Source organism: Triturus cristatus, chromosome 1_1, assembly GCF_964204655.1.
Source record: "Triturus cristatus chromosome 1_1, aTriCri1.1, whole genome shotgun sequence".
NCBI lineage: Eukaryota > Metazoa > Chordata > Amphibia > Caudata > Salamandridae > Triturus > Triturus cristatus.
In genome coordinates, this window is record NC_140579.1 from 36537398 (window position 1) to 36554555 (window position 17158).

General features: G+C 45.4%; 1 pseudogene across 1 annotated transcript; it reads left to right on the forward strand.

Annotated features, from left to right (window-relative positions):
• The first annotated feature begins 1107 nt into the window (after window positions 1-1107).
• Window positions 1108-15950, forward strand: LOC146869276 (keratin, type I cytoskeletal 42-like; annotated as a pseudogene). The gene is made up of 8 exons (XR_014979483.1): window positions 1108-1576; window positions 4024-4106; window positions 6087-6243; window positions 6764-6925; window positions 7949-8074; window positions 8437-8657; window positions 11153-11184; window positions 15334-15950. The product of XR_014979483.1 is annotated as a keratin, type I cytoskeletal 42-like (transcript).
• Window positions 15951-17158: the final 1208 nt, after the last annotated feature.

The following is a 17158-nucleotide window of genomic DNA, read 5'->3' on the forward strand; positions in this document are numbered from 1 at the left end:
CACACTGCATTGCCCTCCACACTACCCTCCATACTCTGCACAGCCCTCCATACTCTGCACAGCCCTCCACACTCTGCACAGCCTTCCACACACTGCATTGCCCTCCACACTGCCCTCCACGCTCTGCACAGCCCTCCACTCTCTGCACAGCCCTCCACTCTCTGCACAGCCCTCCACACTCTGCACGGCCCTCCACACTCTGCACGGCCCTCCACACTCTGCACGGCCCTCCACGCTCTGCACGGCCCTCCACACTGCACGGCCCTCCACGCTATGCACGGCCCTCCACGCTATGCACGGCCCTCCACGCTCTGCACTGCCCTCCACGCTCTGCACTTCCCTCCACGCTCTGCACTTCCCTCCACGCTCTGCACTTCCCTCCACGCTCTGCACTGCCCTCCACGCTCTGCACAGGCCTCCACGCTCTGCACAGGCCTCCACGCTCTGCACAGCCCTCCACACTCTGCACAGCCTGTGAGAAGTTGGCCTGATATATGCTGTCCACTAATTATACTGGGCACCTTGTATCAGTCCAAATAAAGTCTTGTGGTGAACAGATTAAAGACAACCTTTATTGAAAGCTATCCTAGTGGTAGCTATGGAGAGTAGCCTTCAGGCTAAGTCTTGAAGGAATGTAAAGCAGCTTGTTTTACCAGTCTATAATCTCTTGAATGATCAAATGAAAGGACAACCACACAAGGTATATATTTAAAATATATGTATTTAAGATCAAAACACACCCCTCTAGTCTCTTTATGAGACTGGAGTTCGAAGTACTTAATTTACAAGTTAGCAATCAACAGTAATAGCATAAATACACGTTTGGTCCCTAGGGGCTTACCAAACCACATACCAATAAAGTGGTATAAGAACCACGACTGAACTAGACACAAGGCCTAGAGCCTGTAGAATCGCTGAGACCCCGAGGAACCACCCAAGGTAGTGACACAGGGGACCCAAGGGGGCCGTGTGCAGTGTGTAAACACAACTGCGGGTTCCCGTTACCTTCTATGGGCAATGTCGCGGTTGGAAATTTAAAGATTAGGACACTTAGAATCGAGTCAGGACCAAACCCTTTTGGACTTAGGAAGTTCTAGGGCTGTCATCATGAGCCATACCATCAGGCAGAGCTACTCCTCTTCTGGGTCTCTGAAAGGTAGCCTCCCAGGCGGGAGCGTTCGCTATTCCACATCATCTGGGCTTGGAGGTCTGGGAGGTAGTGGTGTCTCTTCCCGCGTGTCTTCTGTCCGTGTGGGAGGCTCCTACAGAGCTCCAAGCAGGCAGCGGAGACATCTCCATGTCTCAGTTTTCCACTGGGATGGGTGGTGGCTATGGCGGGGGATTCGGGGTCTCTGGAGACGGCTGGGTCAACGAGGGCCTCCTTAATGCCAACGAGAAGGAAACCATGCAGTACCTGAATGACCGCCTGGCCACCTACCTGGGAAAGGTGCATTCTTTGGAGCAGGAGAACAGCCAACTGGAGCGGCAGATCAGAGAGTGGTACGACAAGCAAGTACCGTACATGTCCCCAGACTTCCATCCCTACTTCAGGACCATCGAAGAGCTTCAAAACAAGGTAGAGCATCCCTTCTGTTAGGACGCTGCTGCTTCAAACCTTCTTGCCTGGCTAGTTTACGAAGGGCATGAACAATCGTAAGAGATTTGATAGTATATGGCAAGTGTCATTATTAGTTTATCCCCTAAGCAAGAAGTTGTTATGGCCTTCTTAAGAATGCCCTCCGTTATACCCTGAATTTATGCTCGTCTAGATGTACACTTCTAAACATCTTCATTCCCTACAAATCAATATTGTTTGGCGGACAGAAGTTTGTGAGAGACATTGAAAGTGATGTCTTGAGAAGTCTGTTTATAGGGAGCTGACTTTGTGGAGACCCCGGGGAAAAGGGGAAGTTTTTGCATATTTTCTTCTTCTCAGAATACCAATGATTCGAGGTTTTTCTCCCTATTTTTCCACTGAGGTTGTTTTACTGTTTTAAAAGTCTTTTGCAAGGGAACAGAAAAGCTTTGTGTGGAACGAGGTGGCCAGTTATGACAAAGGAAAATGCACTGATTCACCAGTACACTTGAAAAGGATGTTGCACAGTTAGGAAACCCAAAGAAGGAAGTGCTTGCATTCCGCAGGCTCTAAACTCCAGGGGAGATACAAAGAAGGAGTCAAGGTGACCTGACTGAATACTCAGGGCGCTGGGGCTTTCTCAACGAGAGACACCGCCAAATGTTTCACAGCTGATTTCATACTGTCAAATTGTACTTCATTGGAAATGTAAATCTTACCAATTTAAGGCCTGACAACAGAGAACAGTGTACATGTGTTTTGGGAGCACATTTATCCAGACATCCTTGCCAGCATGTTTGCTTTAGTTCATGAACTCCTGCTCAGAGCACAAAACTTTTTCTCTAGGAGTCAATTTATTTAAGAAACTGTAACAAATGACTCAATCTTCTTGACCCAGGCAAGAGTTTATTGAGGGACATCATTGCAGCGGCGCCATCTTGTTTTCTTTAGTGGCCAGTGGTCACGGTTAGCAGTTTTAATGAACACCATAGACTCTTTGCAAATTATTTTCCATTAGACATAGGGTTGTTTTTTACTGGTTGCCAGTTTCATGGTTGAGCAAACTGGCATACAAGAAAGACTGTGACTTTGATCTCAGTGCGTTCAGCATACAGAATCGAGGGGTGAGATGGTGCCCTTGGAAGGTCCAGCACTGAGCACACTGGCAGCTCTAGGAGATGCTGTGGCTGGCAGAGCAAAGACCAGCTCCCAACTCATGTCACATCAGTCCGAGGGTCTTCTGATGAGGTTATCGCTATCTACCAAGAGTGGTAGTGATTAGGGGCCAAGTAGGCGGCTGCAGAATTGAATGTGGACTTGACATGCCAGATTATGTCTCAGTTAGAAACCTTCAGGCTGTAATGGGCCACAGTCTTTGGAACTAGACAGAATTATAGTTGGAAAGATGCTAGAGAGGAGATAAGTCAGTTACATGCCAGGGATGCCTCTACCCTCCTAACCTGGTGGCATTGAATCTGTGCTGTCTGTGTGTTTAAAGACATTGAATGGACTCACTTGTTCCCCTAAACGGGAAGGTCAATTTTCAACGCTACGGTGAACCTGGAGAGCGTCCGCTCCGTTCCAATTCCTCTTTTTCTAGTTCCCTTCCTTCTTCAAGCGAAGTAGTTCTCCCGTAACCTAGATTTCATGCTGATTCTGTTCTCTTGTAAGAAAAAGGAAAGGATATTTTTTTGATGATGTCAAAGCCAAGCAGGAGAAGCCTTCTGAAAGGAGTGTTTCTCAGTAGGACACTTGAGGAGATTCCAGATCGGCAATGGTTGGCCAACAGAAGGGATGCAATGTGCACCCTTATGGTCCCAATCAACTGTGAGGTACTTGGCGCCTTCCATAGGAATGCGCTCCCACACAGCAACGGAGACCCTCCTACACCCTAGAACAATTCATAGCCTACACATGGAACATCAGGGTCCAAACATGAAACCCAGAAAACCTGACCTCATCACAAAATCACATGCGTGCCTCCTTCCACTATTCAATTGACTACAACCATATATGTGTTTATGTATGGAATGTCGATAATGAAATATCTAGTCTCTGTATCTCCGTTGCACTACTCTAATACAATTGTCAAGCAACCTTAGAGTTAAGCAATCCCCCAACCGCGATCTCTAAGACTCTGTGGTAGAAGAGCTTTCTCAAACAATGAAGAACCCCATACTTTGAGGTTCTTTAGGCATAGATTAACGTTCCTTTGTGAAAATTCATAGTGGTTCAGGAGATTTTTGAGAGATGGAGAGAGAAATGTATTCTTAGAACTGCCGTGGACCTTTGCAGCCTATGGAACTGTGTCCCTAAACCCCTTCAGCTCCTCCATTGTTTCTTAATATCTCTCCTTGTTGCCTATTCTGAATGAATATCAAACCATCACATGCTCTTTCCTGGTAATCAGTGTCTGTCCTTACCTGAAAGTTTGCCTTGTGTTTCAGATCCAGGCCGCCACTGTGGACAACGCCAAGTGTGTCCTGCAAACTGACAATGCCAGGCTTGCTGCTGAGGACTTCCGCAACAAGCAGGTCTTCTAATGGACTGGACCATTTCATGTATATTGTTCCATGTGATAAAAACCAGACCACCCTACTACTCGCGGAGCCGTACAACGTTAGTTTGTGATATGATGAATCTGAGTAAGGATCTACATAAGGCTACTATTGATTGATCCTTCATTGATATGGATATATTCTTTCATTTATATGTTTTTAGTAGTTCTCTTTTACAAGGAATCATAGTGGTTGGGTTTCCAATACGTTAGATTATTGTGGTGCAGTGTTGTGTGATACGTTCCTCCCGGGATGATTATATCTCCCAGATTCCATAAAGAAGGAAGAGAAAGGAGGATACAGCTTTAATGAAACCCCTGGCCCACCCATTCGAAGCCCATGTTTGCAGACAAAGGGAATAATTGAGATTTTGGACGGGTGGCTGTTTCCCCACTAGGCTGATGGAGTAAATTTCTCCATCGCCCTGATAGGGATGCTGTCTGCTGAACATATAAATGACTGCCAAGCTTGCGATCATTTATAAAGCATTGGCAGGAACCGCTGTCATAGTTCATACATCAACAGGATGGAGCCTGACATTGAAATTTTATTTTTATGTTTTTTAAACATACCCTCACCATAGGAGTCCTCTCCCATGGTGAGAGGAGTATTTAGCAGTTTTCACTGTCCCATACTACCAGGATTTTACTGACAGGCAGTGAAAACTGACCTCTTATTTCGCCCATCTAAATCAAGTGGGTGGAATTCCAGGTCTGTCTCTGACGCCCCGTACTCCATTGGGCCATTGGAGGGATTTAATCACAGTGGAGACGGAGTAGCCTCTTCCGTAATAAAACCTAGGGTCAACCTGCATCTAAATCGGGCAGGCGGACTATTAACTTGGTGGTATAGAGACTCTGTTGCCAATGTGATGGAGTATCGATGACGCCAAGATAGAAATTGTCCCCTAAATGTTTAGTATAAACATTAGCAATTCAAAAAAATTAGGAAGAAGACAAGAGTGATCTTAGTCAGGTAAGAATTAAAGGATTGGAACAGAAACAGAAGAAAAATATGTGGGAATAGGAGGAATGGAACAGCAACAGAAGACAAATAACTAGAATAGGAGGAATGGAACAGTAACAGAAGACAAATAAATAGGACAGGAACAGAAGAAGAGCAGATGGAAGGGAATGAAAAAAATCAATCTGACCTTCCTTAATGTCATCAGATTCTCAACTAAAGTGCTCTGTTGACTTTGGGCCGAGTTTGCGCTATATAAGAAAGGAGGGGGAAATGAGGACAGCTGGGGGACTTTGAAAATGATATTCAAAGAGTAAAGCGCTATGACACTACAAACATTAGCTCACCTGATTACATTTACTGCACCTCAATCCTCTTGTAGGTTTATGAGGTGAAATGTGTATGGATAAACGCATCTAAGACCCCATTTGTAAGGCTGTGTAACTGAATGATTCCTTCGCATGGATAACAATGTTATCTATCTGAAGGAAAAAGAATAAACGTTGTGCAAGTGGACATATTCCCCAACCCCAGTATATTTTCTGGTCTGTGATGACATATCTGACAGTCATAGATTTTCTTGATATTTGCCGAAAACATTTGAGAATAGGAGAAAAGTCCTGAATGTCTGCAGTGCATGGCCCGGAGTCTACATATTTAGCATTTATGCGTTTTTGATAAATCAGACCCTCGGGCTTTCACTGCGTCAAGTTAATTTTACAAAGTACATTGAATATTTACCGGCCAACTTTGGCATTTGGATCTAAGTGGCCAGAGGTGAATGCTTAATAATAAGGAGCTTACCCATGGCGAGCCAGTCCCGCCTCATCACACAATATACTGCGCCAGTGTTCCCTTTCGAAGCCTATAAGGAGGTTACCCATGGCGAGCCAGTCCCGCCTCATCACGCAAGATACTGCGCCAGTCTTCCCTTTCCAAACCTATCTTCCAGATCCCAGAGGTTTTGATGTCGGCTCTCACCCTCCCAGGTTTGACGTGGAGCGGGGTCTTCGCCAGAGCGTGGAAGCCGATGTAAATGGCTTGCGGAGGGTCCTTGATGAACTCACCCTGGAGAGGAGTGACCTGGAGCTGCAAAGCGAGAGCTTGAAGGAAGTGCTGGTGCACCTGAAGAAGAATCATGAAAAGGTGCTGCCTAGCAAGAGTCTATCAGATAAAATGAGGGTCTGGTGGCAAAGAGGTCTTTGCAACGTGTGCATTACTTTGCTAATCCGTCTTAACCTCTGCGTTATTTAATGATCCATGTGTTGGCCATGAATCGAATGTTAAGGGTTTGCATTTCTAGCCCTAGCAGTCTGTAAATAATTCATGATTTTCGATGGGAATGCAAATGTTATCCACAAACAAGTCCCAGTCTTATTGATATGAATATTGATAAATCCCACCCTACCATTGGCTGCCAGGGACTGGATTGTGAATGTCTACAGTAAGACTAACAGAGTAAACACAGCACAGCACCACTCTGCCAACATGCCCAAAGCAGAGCTGATGTTTTCCTGTGGGACATTTGATTGAGATTAAGGACTGGATCTCACACAGTTCACGACACAGTCCTCTTTGGTAACCCGCAGAGCTCTGTGAGCGGTGGAGAGGAACAGATGAGTGTGCTATCTATCGCTTCCTTCTTACTTCAATATTCTCCCCACAGGACGTGACCATACTGCGTGCGCAGCTCGGAGCCCGGGTCAACGTGGAAGTGGACGTCGCACCACCTGTTGATCTCAACAAGATCCTCAATGAAATGAGAGGACAATATGAGAGGGTGATGGAAAAGAATAGGCAAGAGGCCGAGACCTGGTTCACCACCAAGGTAAAGTCCCCCCTGAAAACTCACAAACCAAGGGCCTGAATTAAAGATGGGTTGTTTTAAGACAGCTGGCAAAATTCTGCTAGAGTCCCATCCTTCATCCTCAATATTCTTACACACTAGTTTGAATATGGCAGAAGACCGTCTTTAAGCAAGTGTAACATTGGTCCTCGGCCTCATGCAGGATGTTATTTGAGCAGTGGAAGTGCTGACAACAATGGTGGCAGAGCAGCCATCAGTTCCCAGCATGCCCGGAGATGCTTGTAATGCGAGTACTGGGAATGTACTGGGACTTTGAAAGAACAATTCTATCAGCCACATATGCTGATATGCACATGGCACAGTGAAATCACTGCCATAGAATCTAGACTTCTTTCCTTGAGGTGGGTCCCGCTGTAGAAGAGGCTGCCATTTCAGGGTCCAAAGCCCCAATATCATGTCAGCCATCTTCCAATATTGTGGAAATTTCTCAGTTTGGCAGAGTTAGTCTTCACTTCCAGTGCCAGATTAAATCCTGCAGAGGCAGTCGCAGTTTCGGGCCCCCCCTCGTAAATTATCTCATAATACCGAATGTACCGGATTTTTTTACAAACTGCCAGCTACCAGAAGATGAGCTTTTTAGAGACAAACTGTTATGTGAATCTGATGTCACTAGTTTATGTACTTTAAGTTGTTAATGGGTACATTACATTAATACAGTATTTGTCTGTATAATGTAAAAGTTTTGTTTCTTTGAGTTGATTCATTTTTTTCTATCTTTTGGAAGCAATATTTAAGAACACTTGATTGTAATTTTCTTTCAATATCAAATCAATATTATTTTGATCCATTGTCGCGGGGCCCCTAAAAGGAGTGGGGCCCATAGGCCGGTGCCTAGTTTTCCTATTTGGTAATCCGGCACTGTTCTCTTCTGTTCTCCTAACGCACTTGTGGGTGGAACATCTTCCTAACAAAAGAACTTTAAACGACATTAAAATGTTCATACCTCACTGAGAAGGCTGTGTATGTACTTTCTTTCCATTTCAGAGTGAAGAACTGAATCAACAGGTGACCTCGGGTGCGTCACAAGTGCAGTCTGTGCAGACGGAAATCATTGAGTTGAGACACAGCGTCCAAGGCTTGGAGATAGACCTGCAGGCTCAGCTAAGCATGGTAGGTATGACTTCACACCAGGCATGTCCTCTTGGGATACACCTATGTCATGCCAAGAGGGTACGAACAGGAGGCATCAACCACCCTTTCCCACAAGTTGGCAGCATACCAATCGAAAAGGTTGATCAGTCTATGTATTTGATGTTTTTTTGATGCCTAATGTCCTTCCACTGACATTGCTTTTCATCACTCATTAATCCCACCTCTAAAATTTAGACGGAGTAGGTGGGTGAATATGTGACTGCAAACCCTCACTTGCATTTGGACTTAGGGGGACCTACAACGGCTGGCGGAAATGGGCATGCAGAGAGAATGACACTATGCTTGCCCTTTAAATCCCTATTCCCTCTTTTTGTTCTCAGAAAAGTGCGCTAGAAGGAACCTTGGCGGAGACCGAAGGCCGGTACTGTGCCCAGCTCAGCCAAGTCCAGGCCTTGATCAGCAATGTGGAGGAACAGCTGGCCGAGCTTCGGAGCGACCTGGAACGCCACAACTATGATTACAAGGTGCTGATGGATGTGAAAACTCGGCTAGAGTTGGAGATCGCCACCTACCGCCGCTTACTGGACGGGGAGGACATTCCGTGAGTATTCTGCAAAGGGGTTTATTCGCTCACATATAGCTATTACTCCAACAAGTATGGATAAGGAGCCAATGGAATCGTGTTATGTGATGTTGTTATGTTAGCAGTTTTGTAAAGCGCACGGATTCTCCCTATGGCGTGTCCCCGTGCAAGGCTACCAAAGAAGAACCGCCGGTCTGCTGTCTGTCTCACTCATTCCTTATATTTGCCTTAAGAACCAGGTTTTAAGATTTTCCTGGAAAATGGACTCTGCATCTTCCAGTCTCAACTCCAGCGAAAGAGCGTTCCAAAGTTTGGCTGTCAGGTATCTAAAGGAATGACCACCCAACCATTCTCTGTTGATCTTTGGGACAGCGACCAGTTCCGAGTCAGAAGTTCTCAGACATCTGCTAGGGAGGTAGAATCATGGAGGACCAATGATCTGCTTCTGGTGGTGCCATAGGACAGTGGGTCTTCTGTTATCTGTACATCTCCTTTGATCTTGGTGATGAATGGTCAGTTCTCTTTGCCTTAAAGCAAATACGTCCATATGAATGGCGTAGACCACCATCCGAGTAATTGTTTTAGCCTGTATTTATTTTCTGCAACCGACCTACAATTTTGCTGCCATTCACTTTCCCTCTCCACTCATCCACTGCATGCATTAGATGTGTTTTCTGACACAGGAAGTGATCTGGATCAAGGGGTGAGCTAGGAACATAAAGAGATGAGTTGGAAAGGCAATGTAGACTAGTCATAGGACTAAATATGGAGGAAAGACTTTGCAATGGTATCTCTGCCTTGATAGTCATGTAAAAATAGATTAACAATTCCGAATGGATAACACTAAAAATAGAGAGAGAAGACGAAAGGATTTTCATTATCAATTAGCAACAAATTGACAAAGTGCACTTGGCTGTACCCTCAGTACAAATCAAATGCATACCTGCATCACCTTGTGTGCAAAATTGTTAGTCCAAGACCCTAGCCTTGCCTGCATACTTTAATTCAGCGATGCTGTCTGGAATCAATAGAAACTAATCTGAGAAACAGAAAATAAAAACAATGACTGTGGGATTCTCACATCAGTTTCTGTTATGTGTAGTCTGTAAAACAGCACCTGAAGACCGAAACCTCAAAATTGTCAATTTTCTTACTGTATTTGCTAATGATTTCTCTCCTTTCAGTGGAAAAGTTGCTGAGGAAAATCTGATATCTCTCTGGAGACAGGCAGTGATAGTTAACAACTTATTTACAAGCAATAAACGCAGCGTGGTGCCGCAAGCCATTTGGCTACAATGATATGACGGATCCCTTTGCTCTCTCCTGCGCTGGCACACAATTAGCTGCCATGCGTCTACACAGGCACCCTTGTACCAGAGCGCAGGTGTGCCTGAGTTGAGGGGAGTGATTGTTTATGTGCAGGAAGGTGCCTCTTCCTGCACATAAACAATCTGAAATGGCGTTTCGAAATTTCTATGTGTGCATCTTAATGCAGCACACGTAAAATTAGCAAAACGTCATTTTTGTAATGCTTGTTTATGTGCAGGAAGGGACACCTTCCTGCACATAAACAATCACAAGAGGTGATTTCCTCATTCTATGTGTGCTGCAGAATGCGGCACGCATAGAAAGAGGAAAGAACAAGGAAAAATGCCTCCCCTGCGGAGGCGTAGCATTCTGACGCGTTTCCAAGTTTATGATTTCTCGTAAATCTGGAAATGCGGCAGAAGCCATGGGTGTTGAGTGGGAATACCCACAGAGACACTCATTGCACGCCCCTTTCACGCAAAGTGCTGCGTGTAAAGGGGCATATTTACAAGGACACTATAAGCCACGCAGGGTGGCTTAACGTGTCCTTGTAAATATGTGGCAGCATGTTGCGCCGCCGGTGCGTCTCAAAAAGTGATGCACAGGCGACGCAAGGGACGTGTAAATAAACCCCCACGTGTTTTACTCATTTTCGACTTGATTTCCCCATGCAAAATCCTTCGTGTGATACCTGGAGAAATTTGCATGGGATAATACAGAAGCCTGAGTGTACATTTTCCTCAAATCGGAATTTGAAATCAGCTGCAAACACTGTGGAATCTGTGCAGGACTTTGAGTGCGTCCAAATGTGTTTCTATGGCCATAACTAAAATCATTCTCAAATAGTGGTATTATTAACCCATGGAATTCAAACTCACAATGGCTAAATACCAAGCTAGTCTTTAGAGGATTTGGAATTGCAACATGCATATTTCTGAATGAATGTTTAGCCTACTCAGTTGTTTTAAAACCTGTCCTAACAATACATATACATTCCTATAGCCTAGGAAGTCGGCTTTCACAGATGTCACTGCTTCAAAAAAATCCTCAAATACATAAATAAAATACGTTGTTGATCTTCAGATCTCACTAACTTCTCTGTCAGCTCATGCTTTTACATGTATGACCTTAAAAAACACAGCTTCTTTGTTCTGTAAACGTTAATGCACAAAGTATCTTACACATTTTTCTTTTTATCTTCACAGAAACAGATCCTATTTTCCTGGAGGTAAAGAAGGTAAGATAATTACGTTGTTTTTAATCACTAATATGTATCTTTGCTTCAGTAGTAGTCTATTGATGAATGTTTTTGATCTAAATATTAACAGAGAATTTGATGGGAGGTAACGCTTAGCAGGATCTGTCAGTCCACCCATGGCACTGTCTTCTCCATTTACAAAAATGACGTCATCTGTAGTTTTACCTAGTCTTCTTTGGTAATTGCTCCTCTCCAGCCCTCTAGCACTTTTCAAAGTCTGCATTTCACCACATGTTTTAAAAAAAAGTTTTTTCGCTGAATTTTTAATATTTTCATGCAAGATTTTTTTGCTCCTGTCTGCCTCCGACCTCTATTATAGTAGGTTTCTGCCGGCAATCATTTACTCGAATACTTATTTCTTATAGAAATGTGAATGTCTCTCTTATATCTTCCGTGCCCCTCCTTTCCTCTAATGTACCCTTGTTATTGTGTTGGGCCATTCATTTTGGGCCTTGTGGATAAAAGCATGCACTATGTTTTTTACCCTTCTCTCCACTTCCCTCAAATTAGGGTTGGTCAATGCTGCAAAGATGTGGACTCTGTTTCATTGGCGATCCCTGATTTCTGAACTTGCATGCGGCATGAGTTACATTGGGTTTCAATGAACAAGTGGAAAGCTTCACCCCACACATCACAATGGGAAGCCGCCCCTTAATAGTAAATGAGCTTTCTGAACTCTGATCACAGTAGAGACTTCAGACGTGTTAGTCCTGCCACAGGCGGTGCTATAGGAGTCGAAGGGGAGGAAGCTTTAACATACATTCTGAGGTGCCCAGGCTCCGGGTGGACAAGGGGATGCTGCCAGCTCTCTGCCTGTGGAGCCTCAGCTGGCTGGTAGAAGGCTTTGACCCGGAAACCATTTGTCACAGGGCCACGAGGTCATAGTGGCAGATTTCCCTGACACCCATGGAGAAAGGTTCTGCATGTCAAGGACTTTAGTGTTTTTTGTCTTTAAACACCCTCTACTGTGGGGATTGTTTATGAACAGTAAAAAGGACTGCAGAACAGGCCAGAGCACTGTGAATGGGTGTTTGGCATAAAGCTTCGCAGAGATGCATCCACCAGACTAGCCGGTGCACTATTTGCAAAGAGATCTCACCAGAACCGTGGGGATTTCTAAATCGGGTGGGTGGATCTTCGCTAGGGGGTCCCAAATGTAAGACCCTTTTCAACTTCAGTTGTGCAGAGAGGACACCATGAGCCTCAGTGCTAGCGAGGAGAATGACTCCCTTGACCGATGTCGGGGCAGTGAAATATCAGGAAGAGAAATGGGGCCCTCTGTATTCCAATGGAACTGGGGTAATGAAGCCCATATGCACAGCAGTGTCCAAAGGAAATCAACTGGGGTAATGAAGCCCATATGCACAGCAGTGTTCCAAAGGAAATCAACTGGGGTAATGAAGCCCATATGCACAGCAGTGTTCCAAAGGAAATCAACTGGGGTAATGAAGCCCATATGCACAGCAGTGTTCCAAAGGAAATCAACTGGGGTAATGAAGCCCATATGCACAGCAGTGTTCCAAAGAAAATCAACTGGGGTAATGAAGCCCACATGCACAGCAGTGTCCAAAGGAAATCAACTGGGGTAATGAAGCCCATATGCACAGCAGTGTTCCAAAGGAAATCAACTGGGGTAATGAAGCCCACATGCACAGCAGTGTCCAAAGGAAATCAACTGGGGTAATGAAGCCCATATGCACAGCAGTGTTCCAAAGGAAATCAACTGGGGTAATGAAGCCCATATGCACAGCAGTGTTCCAAAGGAAATCAACTGGGGTAATGAAGCCCATATGCACAGCAGTGTTCCAAAGGAAATCAACTGGGGTAATGAAGCCCATATGCACAGCAGTGTCCAAAGGAAATCAACTGGGGTAATGAAGCCCATATGCACAGCAGTGTTCCAAAGGAAATCAACTGGGGTAATGAAGCCCATATGCACAGCAGTGTTCCAAAGGAAATCAACTGGGGTAATGAAGCCCATATGCACAGCAGTGTTCCAAAGGAAATCAACTGGGGTAATGAAGCCCACATGCACAGCAGTGTTCCAAAGGAAATCAACTGGGGTAATGAAGCCCATATGCACAGCAGTGTTCCAAAGGAAATCAACTGGAGTAATGAAGCCCACATGCACAGCAGTGTTCCAAAGGAAATCAACTGGGGTAATGAAGCCCACATGCACAGCAGTGTCCAAAGGAAATCAACTGGGGTAATGAAGCCCATATGCACAGCAGTGTTCCAAAGGAAATCAACTGGGGTAATGAAGCCCATATGCACAGCAGTGTTCCAAAGGAAATCAACTGGGGTAATGAAGCCCATATGCACAGCAGTGTTCCAAAGGAAATCAACTGGGGTAATGAAGCCCATATGCACAGCAGTGTTCAAAGGAAATCAACTGGGGTAATGAAGCCCATATGCACAGCAGTGTTCAAAGGAAATCAACTGGGGTAATGAAGCCCACATGCACAGCAGTGTTCCAAAAGAAATCAACTGGGGTAATGAAGCCCATATGCACAGCAGCGTTCCAAAGGAAATCAACTGGGGTAATGAAGCCCATATGCACAGCAGTGTTCAAAGGAAATCAACTGGGGTAATGAAGCCCATATGCACAGCAGTGTTCAAAGGAAATCAACTGGGGTAATGAAGCCCACATGCACAGCAGTGTTCCAAAGGAAATCATTCAGAAACATTTAGGGCTGATAACGAGTTTTGGCAGTGCAGGAACGGGCAGCTCACCACCACCATGCTCCTGCACCGCCAAAACTCACCTCCACCGGCCCCATTACAAGTACTTATGTGGTCAGGCGGACGGCGTGGCGGTGCAGTTTAAAGGCTCCTAGTGAGCCTTAAACGGCACCACTTAGGGACCGCCATGCACGTTCCTGCACGGGAAGGAATCCACCATGGCATGCATTCCTTCCTATGCAGGAACTGTGGGTGCAGTAATACAAGGAGGCACAACATGTGACCCCATGCATGCACCCCATGCACAGGGGCAAGGGGAGGTCCAGTAAGGCCCTCTTTTTTCCTCTCTGCCAGCAGTTTCATGGAGGAAGAATCTCCATGAGACCGCTGGCGGTGAGGAAAGTCGTAATTTGCTTGGCAGTGCCTCAGGGCACCACCAAGCATATTGTGGCACTCAGACTGCTGCACCACCACCAGGTGGTTGCGGCGGTGCAATGGCTGTTCAACCGCCCTAATTGTAATAGGGCATTGGACCGCCAGTGTGGTGGTGACTGGATTGCCACTGCCGTGCCCCCATTAGTCTGGTGGTCCGTGGACCGCCAGACATATAATCAGGCACTTAATACATTTGCAGGGGTTATCCTATTCAATGACCCTGCTATCACAATAAATGCTTTTAAAGCATCCTAAATGTAATTGCTGTGTGCATTACATGAGTAAAAAGACAATTCCAAAATATGGAAAGGTGCTACAGGTGACGGTGCAGTGAGAGTGAAAATAAGTCATCAGTGGCTAATGCAAAATACAGCAATAAACTGTGAATAACCAAGACATGCCTTAACTATCAGGACATCTATTAAATGTAGAGCCCCATTAAAAACAATTGTGGTTAGGTTCCTCATAGTCCGGCAATCACTGCAAATATGACTGAAAAGTCGACGTTTTGACTCCTTAACATCATTTAATGGGGCCTTCATCAGGACAGAATTGTAGGAACCATTAGCGTTAAGTGCTTTACAATTCAGAACAATTAAATTGAAGAATCTTTAAAAATTTATTTTGACTGCAGGGACCTTGAATGAGAACTCCTGCAAGTGAATTAATAGCTTTTGAGAGATGTCCTTTAGAACCTTGTACATGTGGTAGTAAGTGCAGCACTGTCAGGGTGTAATGGGTCATCATGACTCCGGGCCCCACTGCCACTTCACCTGCTGCACCAATTGCAGCTGCACCCCTGGGAAGCTTGCACTACTGAACATATAAATAAGGCCACAAGTGCTTTGCATTGCACACAGATGCTATTTGGTAGCCCCTGTGGCTAACATCTTCTTTTAAACCTGGTTTTGCAGAATGTGTCTGTGATTTTGGGTCAAACCTATTCCGCTTGAAGGTTTATGGAAGGGATTGACTGTAAGGATGCTAATAAACCTTTCTCTTTCTCCTCAGTCTCCTCAGGGACACACACCACAATCTCCAGCAGAACCAAAGTACGGTCGATCACTGAAGACATTGAGAATGGAAGTGTTGTCTCCTCCCGCGAGCAGATTCACTAAACTGGCTGCTGAACCACACATGTTGTCCGCTCAGTCTGAATATAACATCCTGCTTTACCACATTCACACCGACAAACAGCTGCCACAATGGACACTTTGCCTTTCCTCTAGAAGCAAACGCCACAATCCACCACTTTCTTTAGCATTTTCAGAAAATAGTGCCCTGAAAAGGAGCTATTAATGGATTATGTGATGTTTATCCCAAAGCTAGAGATGGCTTTAATCTCATTCAGTTCTACAACGTTGTGCTTCTTCTTCTGTGGTGTGGTTGTTCGCAGTGGCTTGCAGTGGGCTGTTTTGAAGGTGGTTATGTATTGCCTATTCTTCTGTGGTGTGGTTGTTCGCAGTGGCGTGCATTGGGCTGTGTTGAAGGTGGTCATGTATTGCCTATTCTTCTGTGATGTGGTTGTTCACAGTGGTGTGCATTGGGCTGTGTTGAAGGTGGTCATGTATTTCTCTTGTGCTACTTGCAATACATCTTTTCAATAAACATCACCTACAAAGATCTGTCAAGGGTGTCTCATTTTCCCTTTTTTTTCTATAAAAACGATTTCCCAGGATATCTCAGCTGATAAGAAAGAAGGAGAGAGTCGCCCAAATACAGGTAAAGCCAATCAGAACATGATCAGTAAAGCAAAGGGATAAAGCATCAGGGCCTAGAATACACCTTCCTGACAGCAGGTTCTATATGCCTCTCCCATCCACCCTCCCCCCCACCCCCCGGGCAAGGAGAGCAATTACTGCAAGCCCACACCATGTGCACATAAATAGCCACTCGCATAACCAAGAGACTAGCCTAGCGCCCACAGCTGGCCACTCGGTATCCTCAATCCAAAGCAGAATATGTCCCTAGTGCCATGCAGGTCTCCTAGATATAGAAGTTGGCTTTCCAATGCCACCTGAGGTATTTTTGGGCCACCTGGCATTTTACGTGACCATCTGGGAGTGAGCATTGTCTCCTAGTACACACCTCTTAATGCCTGACGTCCACTCTGCCCACACTGACTTCCCAGATACTGCTTTGGTTTAACATTTCTGTATGCTTACAGCATCACAGAGCTTTGGGGGGCAGAAGGCAATATACTAAGCACCCAGATAAGCAAAAAGAGGGCAGGCACACCAGTACTTACCACAACAACCAACAATGTGATGGAGGGAATGCTACATGAATCTCATCACTGGCAATCACTCGGGGTTGCATTCTAGACTATCATCTTTCGTCCAGTATGCCACTCTCAACGGAGGTCAGGCCTGGTCACCTCCAGATGGGAACACAAACAGCCTCAGAGTACTTTCAGGCTAGAAAGGCCTCATTAGAATGAGGCATAGCTTGGCACAACACCCTAAGTGGCCGAGGGTATGCCCAGAGCCACATTCCTTGCTCACTGTCCAGCAGGATATAAGGTACACCTCACTCACACGTTCCAACAAGAGTGAAACCTGTCTGGGGTTGCTTGCGTTGTATTGTATTGTAATTGCAGCTATATAGCGCTTACTACCGCTGACGAGGCGTCAAAGCGCTTTGTTCATTTCTACAGAGGTCCTCACCTGGAATTTCAGCGTGGACTGTTTCCACGAAGTGCTGGGTCAGCATGAAATTCCATCTGGTGAGCCTGTTTCTAAGGTGGAACTTTGGGTGAGAGTTTGTGAGTTGGAACACTACCTACAGTGATTGTCAGTCGTTCAAACTAATTGCAAAGGTTCCTCCCATCAACTTT